This window comes from Podarcis pityusensis, assembly GCF_964106645.2.
Source record: "Podarcis pityusensis genome assembly, chromosome: 1".
Lineage (NCBI taxonomy): Eukaryota > Metazoa > Chordata > Lepidosauria > Squamata > Lacertidae > Podarcis > Podarcis pityusensis.
In genome coordinates this window covers 25,249,928-25,262,926 of record NC_138028.1, presented here as the reverse complement: position 1 = coordinate 25,262,926, position 12,999 = coordinate 25,249,928, and positions in this window count along the sequence as shown.

Sequence of the window (12,999 nt, the reverse complement as noted above, 5' to 3'; positions counted from 1 at the left end):
TTTCCTTCAGCTATTTTTTGTCTCCCTGCTCTCTGGGATTCACACATATGCACTGGCAAATTAAGAAGATAAGCAATATTGATGTGATTGTATATCTGACCCCATCAAGATTATTTCTGTGTAATTCTTTTTTCTTTCTAAATGTCATCACACACTCCAGTGCATTGCTTGAACACCACAGAAATTGACTCTTGATACAACCAGTGCTTTTTTCCTAAAAAAATAAAATAATGTTTAGGGGTACTCTCATTTTCCTACTCATATTGAAATACTGCCCCTCAATGAGGCCAAACTTAGATTCACAAATTGTTTAGGGGTATGTGTCTCCCTGCATCCCCCCAGAAAAAAGCACTGGGAACAACCATAGATACTACCACATCATGAATGCATTTTGAAGGGAAAGGAGCAGTGGTTTATCAGTGCAGAGGGATAAAAAGTGAACTGAAGTTTCTGACAAGCTGTGGAGTTATGCCATGAAGATACGGCTATGGGGCAAAAGTCCAGAGCCTCACACAGAAGAGAGCAGACGAGTCTCCTAATGCAGGAAAGCTAGTATATGACATTTCGAAGTAATGTGCATTGGCATCTAAATGTCCCCTGCCCATAAGAGTATGATGTCCACAGGATAAAACTACCAAACTGTACTGCTGAAGCTGTGCGGACAGTACTTTTTACCAAGGTTGAAAATAAAATATGGAACAATGGGGGATCCATCATTAATTGGCCCCACTTCACAAACCAGATAAGGCAATTCAGAGCTCAAAATCTAGGTAGAAATAAAGAAGTCATAGGGGAGGCACAGAATCAGTATCTGAAACAGATTCCAGAGACTATCCAGATTCCATCCAGATACATTTGGTTTGGGCATGGATATTCTGTGGAACACCTCTGGCTTTATAGACACATTTCCCATTAAATAATAAATAATCTCACTTTGGGGGGGGGGAAGTATGTACATAAATGTTAAACTGGAAACATTCTGGGTCAGAGACATTGTGGACAGTGACACAACTAGTGGAGAAGGTTGCTTAATATAGAGAAAGACATAAAGAAGGTTGCTTAATATAGAGAAAGACATAAAGAACAGAGTGGAGACAGGGGAATTATGTGATTCAGATTGCCTTGGTGGATTCGGGAATTTAATTCAGCAAAGTAATCCAAGTCACAACTCCTTTGGGGCTGATCAGCCCTTCTTCATGGGGATACTGGCTGCCAAATGTAACTCATGGAATAGGAATTCAAATCACCCTTTTTTGTAACCTTAAAATTCTCAATAAATATCATTTTTTTTAAAAAAAGGAATTCAAATCACCCTTAGATTCAGAAAGGGTCCACTCTGACTCATGATTTGGTTTTGCATCTGCTCCTTTTGTTTCTGTTCTCCATTATGTGAAGAAATTAGAAATGTGATAACCTTTTTTGTCCCACCGGTCACTGTTGATATGAACACTATTTTGATATGTTAGTTTTGGATCTGTGGGAGGCTTGGCTTGAATGCATTTGCCCACCCTCACAAGTTCTCACATTATTCATGACTCTTGTCTTTTTCCACAGGGAAAACAGAAAAGGTATCTTTTAGTCTCAGAGCTGGATTAAACAGGGTAAAATGGATTTTAGACTATAGAAGTGTCTTCCCGTTCCACTTGGCTACTCATTGGAAATGCATCTCGCAAACTACATAGGAGGACAGGGCTGTCATGGAGACCACGTTTCTGCCAATGGCTTCTGTCCAAAACCATTTTCCTTCTGATTGGGAAGAAATGTCTCAGCAGCTACTGCTAATATTGTTTCCTTCTGGCATGTCAAGAAAATGATGCTCCTGCAAACATGGGCACTTAAATCCTGGCATGCCAAATGTTGAATGAGCGCAGAATTATCTCACGTTACAGCAGGTTCCACTAAGAAGCAACTCTTTCACTGCACTGAAAGAACATAATTTGGTACTTAAGTAGTACAAGCAACAGCAAATACATCTGTGGCCTTATACAACAGACATGCTTGTCCTCTTAACCTGAAGCTCATAGTGGATTTGTTTTGAAACATTCTCCACAAGGATTCTTTCTTTATGCCTCAGATGCGAAATATTCCCTGAATTTATATATTAAATTTAGCACCCTAACTTTCACCTTGTAAGGAAAGACACTCCCAAGATACCCCAGATACCATTCTTGGACAACAGGTGAGGTTCCTGCAGACTGCAGGTGGACAAATGTTGTCCCCATCTTCAAAAGGAGACAATAGAAAGCCCAGGTAACTTCTGGCCAGTCAACTTGATGTCAAGACCAGAAAAGGTCCTAGAACAGATAATTAAACAGTCAGTCTATAAGCACTTGGAATAGGATGTTGTTATTACTAAGACCGAGCATGACTACCTGAAAAATAAGCCATGCCAGAAAAATCTCTTTTCTTTTTCCTGATTGAGTTACAAGCTTGGTGGATCAGGGGAATGCTATGGATGTAGTGTATCTTGATTTTAGTAAGGCTTTCAACAAAGTCCCTCATGATATTCATGTGAAGAAGCTGGTAAAATATGGGCTAGACAAGGTAACTGTAAAGTGGATTTGTAGCTGGTTGACTGACTGAACCCAAAGAGTGCTCACTCATGGATGCTTTCATTGACATTTCTGCATTCCAGAAGGTTGGAGTAGATGACTCTCAGGGTCCCTTCCAACTCTACAGTTCTATGATTCTGTGATTAAATAGGAAGGAGAGACAATTTGGCTTTACCGAAACCATTCATGTTAAAATTGGGGAACTATCCTATGAATTATTTTCTAAGGGGAGGAGAGATTCTCCACCATTTTCTTGAAGGTAGGGCTCATCATTAGCTCTTTCAGTGGCATAGTGTCTTTCTCTCTCTCCCACCTTGACAATCTCTCTTCTGTTTGTTTTTGTTAGAACTGGAAACATGTTGCCACCCTGGCCACCATTTTGCCTTCTCTACTATGCCTTGGGCCTAGCATGGTTCCAGGACAGTGGGGAGAAGTGAGTAAATGGCACCCATCACAAAATACAAAAGAATGACAGAGAACATTTAGCAAAATGGCCTTCATTTTCAGGGTCTGTTGTGTTCGTGTGTGGGTATGAACATTCTCTGAAATGTTCTTAGGAAAAAACCTTCTCCGAGAAATTTCAGCCTGGTTCCTGGTTCAAGCCGTACGTCTGCAGGCCCATGTCCATTCTACCCTGGGGATTGGTATTCAAAACTGTTTCTCCAGCTACCAATCTTCAAAAAAAGCTCCTTCATTAGCAAGCATCAAGTCTGAGTAGGATGCAATTTGAAAGGAATCTATTAGCCATTCTACCGTGGTAGGGAGGAAAACAGGCAGAGAAAAATATTATCCCCGATGTTAATCTTTTCCCTATTTGGACACCCACCATAATTTAGCTTGAGCTTGTTATTGATCTCTCACTGATGATACAAAACCCCATGGAAAAGCTCTGATGGCTGATGGGAAGGCCCTCCCAACTGTGGGCCAGAGGTTAACATCCCTTTAATTAATACAAGGGAGACGCTCAAGATTAATATATCAGCTGGAACCAAGGCAAAGATGCACCATGATGCTTTAGCTGCTGTTGCAGGCTTCTAAATGGCAGGTGTTTCTGAGCCAAGTGCAGCGTGCTCCCTGGGTATTGGTCAGAAACCCATAGGTTCCATTATGACAGGTATATGTGGGATGTTTTAGTTCGGAACAGCATGTGGATATCCATGATGGAACTGCAGAGGAGGTGAGAGGTAAGGACTCACTCCTGTTCACTTTTCAAATATGTAGCTCAAGGAAACGAGCCTGCATTTCTCACTTTGTTCTCTAGGAATGTATCATAGACTGGAACATGAGCTTTCCCCCTCTGAGTTTTATAATAGTGGGTCAAAACAAATGTGGCCAGATTGTTTTGCTTATTAGCTGCTCCCCTGTGGCTTTCTCTGAAGAGTGTAGAAATGGTAAGAGAGCATGGCGGATCTTTTTCTCTTATGCCCTTTCTCTAAACTAAATAGCAGCAGCAATATTAATATCTACAATGCAGATGTTTTCAATGAACCACAGTTAAGCAGGACATTTTGGTTCCCAGCTTCAGAAAATGTCAGGATCTTAAACCAAATTTCAACCTGTGCTAGCGTATCCTGGTTTGTGCTGATGCTGATAACCATAATTTCATGGTTCAGACAAAATTGAAACTATGGTTAATTGGATACTTTCACACTGCATTCAGGCTCACTGAGAAATGAAGCAGCTACATACATGGGCACAAGCCTCATTGATACTAGTTCAGTGGCGGTTTGCATCCTTCTGTCTCAGGAAGTAAGGGAAGGATGTGCCTCCCCAAACCATTGGGGAGTTACAGCGCCTGCTGTGGCTGTACAGACCAATACAGGAGAGATATGTTTTGTTGCAGCTGGGGCAGACAAAGGGTCTGGTTGTGCTGAAGCAGCTCTACCATGGCAATTCTTTCTGTACTCCTCCTCGCAGTCCGTCCTCCTCTGGTCACTGCTGTGGATACACAACCTGACTGTGGCACTGTGATCATCTACAAGAATCCCCAAAGATGTGTTCTATGGGGAGCTGGCTGTCAGGAGCTCATCCTACACTCGAGTAGGACCCTGGCAGAGACACATGCCCAACTGGCATGTTCTCTCCCTCCTGGTCAATCGTTCGGGAGCTTCAACAGCTTTCTTCAGCCCAAACATCACAGCGACTGATGCCAACAGACACCGGCACACTTAGGGATCCACAGAGTGTTTGCAGACTCTCAGCAGACTCTCATACACTTCTACACAGACCTCCGCAACTCAGCATTTTGGCTAATCTACTTTATTTACATATAAACACACAGAGAGCACTGCAACATGGCTCCCTCTCTCTCTCTAGCATCTCTCTCTAGCATCAGACAGCAAAGAGAAAAGAACAAAGGACAATAGTCCCACTTCAGGAAACACAGTAACGCAAACATCCTGTCTCCGTCACTTCCCACACTGTGGAGTCAAAACATACACCATCATGTGATAGACAACAATCCCATGACTGAAATCACAGAGCAGGAATCTTAACACTGGCATCAGCCACCAGGCCTGTTGGCAAACCAAGTCTGTATTACAATGTCTGCAAATGTGACATGAAGGTTGGCGACATTAATGCAATGTAGGATTTCATTAACATGGCCAATCTGTTTGGGAGTGGGGGATTGGAGATTAAACTTTGTGCTCCTTGCATTCATGGCTCCTATTCAAGGACAGCAGGATAATCTTTTTTCCCAATTCCCACTTCCAACTGTAGCCCCCAATCCCACCTTTTACAATGTTTTGCAAAGTCTCCTAACTCCCAGATTTTCAGAAGGCATAGGGGGTTGCGGTTGGAATAAGAAAGCATGTCTCACCCTACTTTCAACAGAGCATCCCAGGAGCAGAACTCCAGAGGACGTGTGAATCCACCCCTTGCCTCTAGTGTTTAACCTTTGAAGACTGTGGATGGCTTTGGCAGTTTCCTGGCAATCTGTTGGCACTGCAGTAGCGAACACTGCTTTCTCATCATCAGGCAGATGAAACTGAACAGCTGCTAAACTTGGGTTCATATCTCTGCTTGTAATTGCCCGAAATTACCACAGCTTGGATGGCTTGGCTTATTTCTAGTAAAACAATCTATAACAGTTTGCAGTAATACGCTGAAGAGAGCTTCGGGGAAATGCTTTGCAAAAAGCACAATTTATTTTCAAGATGGTGTAGGATATCCTCAGCATGTGATGCACTCCATGTTTTGGTACTACACATCAAGAACTCCCTGGAGCCAGCAGGACACACTATGCTTGTGATTAGCTAAGCGGACTCTGAACATCATGTTTGTTGGCATGCAGATGTGCTAAAATGTGTTCCCGGGCAGTTAAACGCAGCAAATCTGCAAACCTCAGTGACTTACAAAGTATTAGGAAGCATTTGTATTGGAGATTGTAGTCCAGAAAATCCTTTTATTATTAGGCTAAGCTGGGTATCTTTCTTTGTGTGTATGCGCATGTGTACACAGTTTTCTCTTAATTTTATTTAACCTGATCAAATTACTAAATTGTTTAAGGAAGACTAATTCAGATCAGCACAATTTGATTCACTGCATGCACCACAGAGTGTTCTCCCCATGTGGAAATGATACCAAATGGGTCATACATAGCAAAGAGAAATAATTTTAAAAGGAACTGCAATTTACCTTGCATTTTATATGAGTTTCGGGGCATTTAGAAAGTGCAGTTGAACAAGAAGCAAATGTTTTGTGTTGACATCACTATGAGTACTAGACAGTGCATTTCGGAGGTATTTTTCTGTATTGTTAAAAGCCTCCCTCCTGGCATATCCCATCATAACAGTGGCATGAATAAATGTTGGTACCAAACAGATGAAAGTATCAGTGTTTTGAATGTATTGCTAATAGGCATACAACACACTGAATAATTCCTTTTGGATATAGCAGCATTTTTCTTTGGAAAACCTCAAAGCTCTCCATTGTTGTTGTTGAACTACTCATTATAGGGCAGATAAACCTTTGCCATTTTTCACATTTGCACCATGTTTCTGAACTTACAACTAAAATCCACCAACATGTACTTTTTGAGGCTTGATAATAACTACGACCTCATTTTTGCTCCCATACTTATTACGTGCTGGACATTTTCAAAGAAGTAAGAACAAAAGAAGAGCCTGCTGGATCAGGCCAATGACCAATCTAATTGACCACCATGTTCTAATAGCGGACAACCAGATGCCTATAGGAAACTCACAATAGGACTCTCCCCACCTAAAGTTTCCAGCAACTGGTATTCAGAGGCATATTGTCTCCGGCAGTGGAGGTAGAACATAGTCATTTGGGTTAGTACCCATAGACAGCCTTACCCTGCATGAAATTGTCCAATCTCCTCTGAAAGCATCCAAGTTGGTTGCTATCACCACTTTCTGTTACAGCAAAAAGTGAAACTCTGTAATGTGTGAGGAATTATTTCCCTTTGTCTGTCTTGAATCTTCCAACATTCAGCTTTGTTCGATGTCCATGGGGGGGGGGGATTCTCTGTCTCTGTGTGTGATTCACCTTCTTGATCTGTTTATTAAAACATGAAACCGATACACCTCCCAAGGTTCTGGGCATTGCTTGCATGTTTTTTTAAGAGAAAACATATATATATATATATATATATATATATATATATATATATAACATATATATATATGTGTGTATATATATGTGTATATATATATATATATATATATATATATATAACATATATATGTGTGTGTGTGTGTATATATATATATCTACAAAGTGTGGGTGGGAAATCACACTGGGAATTATTTGCAGTTTGGAAGCACTTCCCTGGTCCAGAATATCCCCACAAAAGAGGCCTTATCTCATTTTCTAAAGGGTGTGTTGTGTATAACATGGAGTTTGTCCATAAGCGGACAGTATCTTCAGCTCACAGGCAGAGGTACCTGGCCTCCCCCGAGGCAATTGAGCGAGATACTGTGTGTTTACCGTCCGTCTGCGTCCTCCGGCAGGCTAGGTAATAAACCGGCGATTCTTCTCATTAGTCGTGAGAAGAACACACCCTCTGCTTTTCTCTGCTTCTCTCCCCCTCCCTGCATTCTCCCAGGGAGGAGAAATGAGACAGACAGGAGTCCTATTTACATGTTTTATTCCTGTCACTCAACAGTACATAGAAATGTGACTGTTCCCTTCAGACTCCATCAGAAGAGTCACAACCCTCCCCTGTACTTCCAGTACAGGTCAGATGACACACTGAGCTAACATCCGGTGCTCAGTACAGAGAATAGGCTCCACCTTTTCCCCAACAGTACATCTGCACTGTTTTGCATTCCAGCCATCTGGAGCTGGCTTTTGCCTTGGTGCTTTTTCCTGACATCCTCCCCCAAAAGCATCAATTGGCAAAACATGATCCAGAGAAGAGAACAAACAGTTGTTATACATATAACAGTCCCCTGTTGTTTCAGTTCCACCCTTGGAACTCCCCACCACTGGTTTCACCAGTGTACCTCTCTGGTTGTCTGGCTTCCAAGGAATGAGTGCTTCTGCATTACCTTGGCTAGCTACCCTCTGTTGTGTCTTTGTCTCTGACTTAGACACTGCTTCAACCTGCTTTGAGTTGTTAACAATAGCAACACATGCAACAGCTAAGTTAGCAAACTCTTTTGAGTACTTCTTTGGTGGTACACCCTTTGTAACTCTCTCAGACCTGCGTATGAGGTGCTGATCCTCTCTGCTCACTGGTTCAACCTCTGGACTCTGTTGAGAACCAGTAGCAATCAGTGGTTCTTCCTTCACCTGTGAAGGTCTATCCATTGTGTGAGATTTCCTCTCAATGACTGTTACAACTGAACTCTCTGATCTATCACTGTCATCGTCAGTACCACTGTAATCTGTGACATCAGAAAAATCATCATCATCATCTGAATCGTTTCCTGTGGGAAATGTCTGTACTATCCGCTCTTGCTTTGGAGCACTCTCTAGGAACTTTGTGAGAATCACCTGACCAGATTCAGACAAAATTACTCTGTAGAGACCCTTTTCATATCCCACAAAAATGCCTCTGGCATTCTTTACTCCACCTGGAGCTTCTGTTCTCACATGAGACCCGAAAACCTTAAAGTAGGCAACAGAAGGTTTTCTATTGAACAGCTTCTCAAAAGGAGAACATCCCAACTCTGTTGAGACTTTTCTCAACCACACATGAAGATAGGACGCTAGCGATTCGGCCCAATATTCATGTGGCAAGTGTGAACTCAGCAATTGCGCATTCATCCCCTTTTGCAATTCTTTGTTCACTCTCACACAGACCCCCCTGTTCCACGCTTCTGGCGAAACAGCCACTTTGTGGTCTATCCCTTTTCCATCCAGGAACTTCTGAAACTTCTGTAACAGAAAAACTTGCTTGTGATCTGTGAAAAGACAATCAATGTTAGCATCATGCATATTTTTAACCTTGTCACAAAACTCCTGAAACTTTTCTAAAGTTTCTTGCGGTTTCTCCATCATATAAACCCAAGAATAATTAGTGAAACAATCCACACACAAAAGGTAATACTTTGCACTGCCTCTAGATGGTTCTAGAGGACCAATCACATCAGCATACACCCGCTGAAATGCTCTGTCGACCTTCTTCGTCACCTTCCTGGTGCTCACACTGGTCACACCTGCAAGAGAGATTTCGTTAGGATCAGAAGAATTACATTTCATGTAATCACTTTGATCAAAAGTCAACAAATACAGTCCATCTTTCTCTTTGGCAGTAAGAAACAGTTCTCCATCTTTGTAGATCTTGCAGCTTTTAGCATCATAGGACAGTTTCAGTCCTTTCTTTGCAATCTGCGACACGCTCAGCAGATTAAATCTCAGTTCTGGAACCAGGTAAACATCACTTATAGTCAAGTTCAGACTCTCAAGATACACAGTCCCAATTCCAGTCGCTTCCAACTCTTGACCGTTGGCCTGTTTCACAGTGAAGCTTTGCTTCCTCAACATCGAAAATAGTCCTCTGTGCGGGCACAAATGTTTTGTACAGCCCGTGTCGATTATGAACGAGTTCCCAACATCTGGCGTGGTTCCTTTCGCCATCATAGCCTTTGCAGGTTTCACCTGGCACTTGGAACGGCTTTTGCCTGACACCTCAGGCTTCGTAGAGCTGCTCTTTGCTCTTCTTGACTGGCGCGGCTTCTTACAGTTTCGCTGTAGATGCCCAGTCTGTCCACAATTGTAGCATCGGACAGCACTCAATGCTACTCCATGCTCTCCAGTAGCATCATCAGTGGGGAGATTTGAACTCTGTTCTTCCCTCCCCCTGTCAGCAACACCCATTGCACCTTGTTCAGGAACACCAAGAGTTCCAACAACCACAGTTCCTGCACTCTCCCCTCTGGGGTCAAAGCTCTCCTCAGCTTTCGTTGAGCTCTTAGGAACTTGGCCAGCATCATCTTGGCTCACCCCTTCTGGGGTAGTTATCCATCCAGACCCTGATGAATAACTGTCTCTGGTCAGGGGAGATGGGTAAGGCAAGTCTCCCCCCTTCTTGGCATCCATCTTGAAGCCAAGCCTCCAGCTCACACTGTCAAACAAACTGTAAAATCCAACAGTCGTTTTTTTCTTTTCTCACGCAGCAAACTGCAAGTTGTTTACGGTCTTTTGCACCTGGCAGCTAAACTCTGGCTGCTATGAAAAGTCCCTTCCAAGGGCACGTAAACTTTGTAGCCAAAACACTCTCTGGTTTTGCTTCGCTTTCCCAGGCTCACAGTCCAGCCCCTTTGCCAGTAACTTTCCAACTTTCCGTTACTTAGCAACAATGCATTTCAATAGGACTTCTTATCTTAACCACAAGAATTTGTGGAATGCAGGCCTCTTCTCCCGGAGCTGTATTTTTCCAAAACGCAGCTCCCCGTGAACCAGTGAATTAATTCAACTGCGTTCACACTTTTAGCCCGAAATGCAGCATACCTTGAACTTTGTTGCTCTGGAAAACACCTCTTCTTTCCACCAGCTGTCTGTTGAGCCTCTGGCTGCTTTCAGACGCTTGCCTTCTCCCTTGGAGCAGAGGAGGACAATCCACCAGCCTCTCATGCAGATGTCCGATGAATCGCAACCATCCGAAGGCTGCCATAAGTCAGTATCTTCAGCTCACAGGCAGAGGTACCTGGCCTCCCCCGAGGCAATTGAGCGAGATACTGTGCGTTTACCGTCCGTCTGCGTCCTCCGGCAGGCTAGGTAATAAACCGGCGATTCTTCTCATTAGTCATGAGAAGAACACACCCTCTGCTTTTCTCTGCTTCTCTCCCCCTCCCTGCATTCTCCCAGGGAGGAGAAATGAGACAGACAGGAGTCCTATTTACATGTTTTATTCCTGTCACTCAACAGTACATAGAAATGTGACTGTTCCCTTCAGACTCCATCAGAAGAGTCACAACCCTCCCCTGTACTTCCAGTACAGGTCAGATGACACACTGAGCTAACATCCGGTGCTCAGTACAGAGAATAGGCTCCACCTTTTCCCCAACAGTACATCTGCACTGTTTTGCATTCCAGCCATCTGGAGCTGGCTTTTGCCTTGGTGCTTTTTCCTGACAGGGTTTTTTTAAAAAAAGAATAATAACAACCCATATCCATTACTTTACTGAAATGAATAAATATAGCAGAGTGGAGGGACTATTTCCAGGTCAGGGCCACATTGCCTCCACTTTCCTCCTTTCTTGGCTGACAGGACCAGAGGCAAAAACTGGGTGGAGGAAGGGCTATGAATCTTACCTTTGCCCAATAAGCTACATTCCAGCCATGCAAAAGTCATACACTTCTACACAGAGAGAGACTTCTCCATCCAGGCAAGCAGGAGACATTAAAGCAGTTCAGGAAGACATTCCAGCCACTGATGGACATGGCCTGAAAAGAGAAGGTGTGGCCTCGGGAGAGTCTCAAGGGCTGGAGAGGGAAGCATAAAGTTCCCCACTCCTGGAGCATAGAATTGCGTGGAGGGTGGAGCAATTGTAGAATTTAAGGCTTTTCAGAATTCTAGCCTGAGTGAAGGTTGTATAGTTAGAAAGGTGTGAGAGAGGGATCTCTGTCTCTCTCTTTCTCAACAGAGAAATATGGCAAACCTACCTTAAGCCAAGTGACACCATTGATGCACCTTGCTCAGTGTTGTATACAGTGGTTGGCAGAGGTACTCCAGGGTTTTCAGATAGGGTTCTCTCCCAGCCAATGACTGGGAGGTGCCAAAGACTGAACCAGGAACCCTTTGCATGTAAAGCACATGCTCTGCCTCTGAGCCACAGTCCAGCCTTCTCTTTCTCTCAAACACACTTGAATTACAATATAAATTTTGTCCCAGTTTTATTATTATTCAAGTTTGCATAATACTCATTAGCTTCAGCAACATTTTGCTTCATGCTCATTACAGTATAATTCACTTAAATATTATCCCTGAGAATACTAGTCTAACTGTACTACAGTTAATGGTGCCCTTGAGAACCTTACAAAGGTGAAATAATAATAATGATCCATTCACTTTCATCCATATCCCACATACTCCACGGATGTGTTGCAAAGCAGCATCTCGTTTAGACACTGGTCCTTCTTGCCCGCCTTTATTTTCCATAAACCAGGAGTGGTGAAACATTTTGACACTGAGGGCCACGTTGGCATCTGGTCAGCCTCCTGGGGCCACATGGCAGAGGTAGGCAGAGCCAGAAGCAAAATACAAGGTTTGACTGGAAAGTCTGGTGAATGGTCACAGAAATCGGACAGTGAGAAATATTCGAACATACATACCTTACAGGCCTTCAAAGTAGGCCCCCTCTGATACCATGCACCATTGACAATGTTCATAGAACTGTTGGAAACTTCTGGAGAAGTCCTCTTTTCATACTGATTTCAGTTCACTCATCACAGCAGCTTGGACGTGTGAAATGTTGGGAAATCTGTGCCCTTTCAGTGCAGATTTCAGTTTTGGAAAAAGAAAAAAATCCGGTGGGGCTAGATCAGGAGAATATGGTGGGTGGGACAACTCAGTAACCTCAGTAATGATTTCACGCAGAATATGCAATTCTTCCGCCATCATTCGGACGGACAAACTCCAATCCAACATCAATAACTCACAAACTCTGTCGACATTTGCCACCGTTCTGCTCATCTACGGTCTGCCAGACCAAGGGTCATCTTTGATGGTTTGCCACCCTTCACAGAAATGCTTAAACCACTCATATACTGTCTTTCGAGTTACAACTTCATCTCTGTACACAAATTGTGAGCATTTTGTGGGTTTCCGTTGCCGATTATATGTTCGAATATTTCTCGCTGTGACCATTCACCAAACTTTCCAGTCACACCTTATAGATGAAGCAAGAATTTTATCTATCTATCTATCTTTTGTACTTGAGGGTAGTTGCTATTCACACCTCTCTGTCTATCCTCCATGCAGACAAACAAGAGATGCAAGGGGACATTTCAGCCAAGCAAACACACTCAAGTC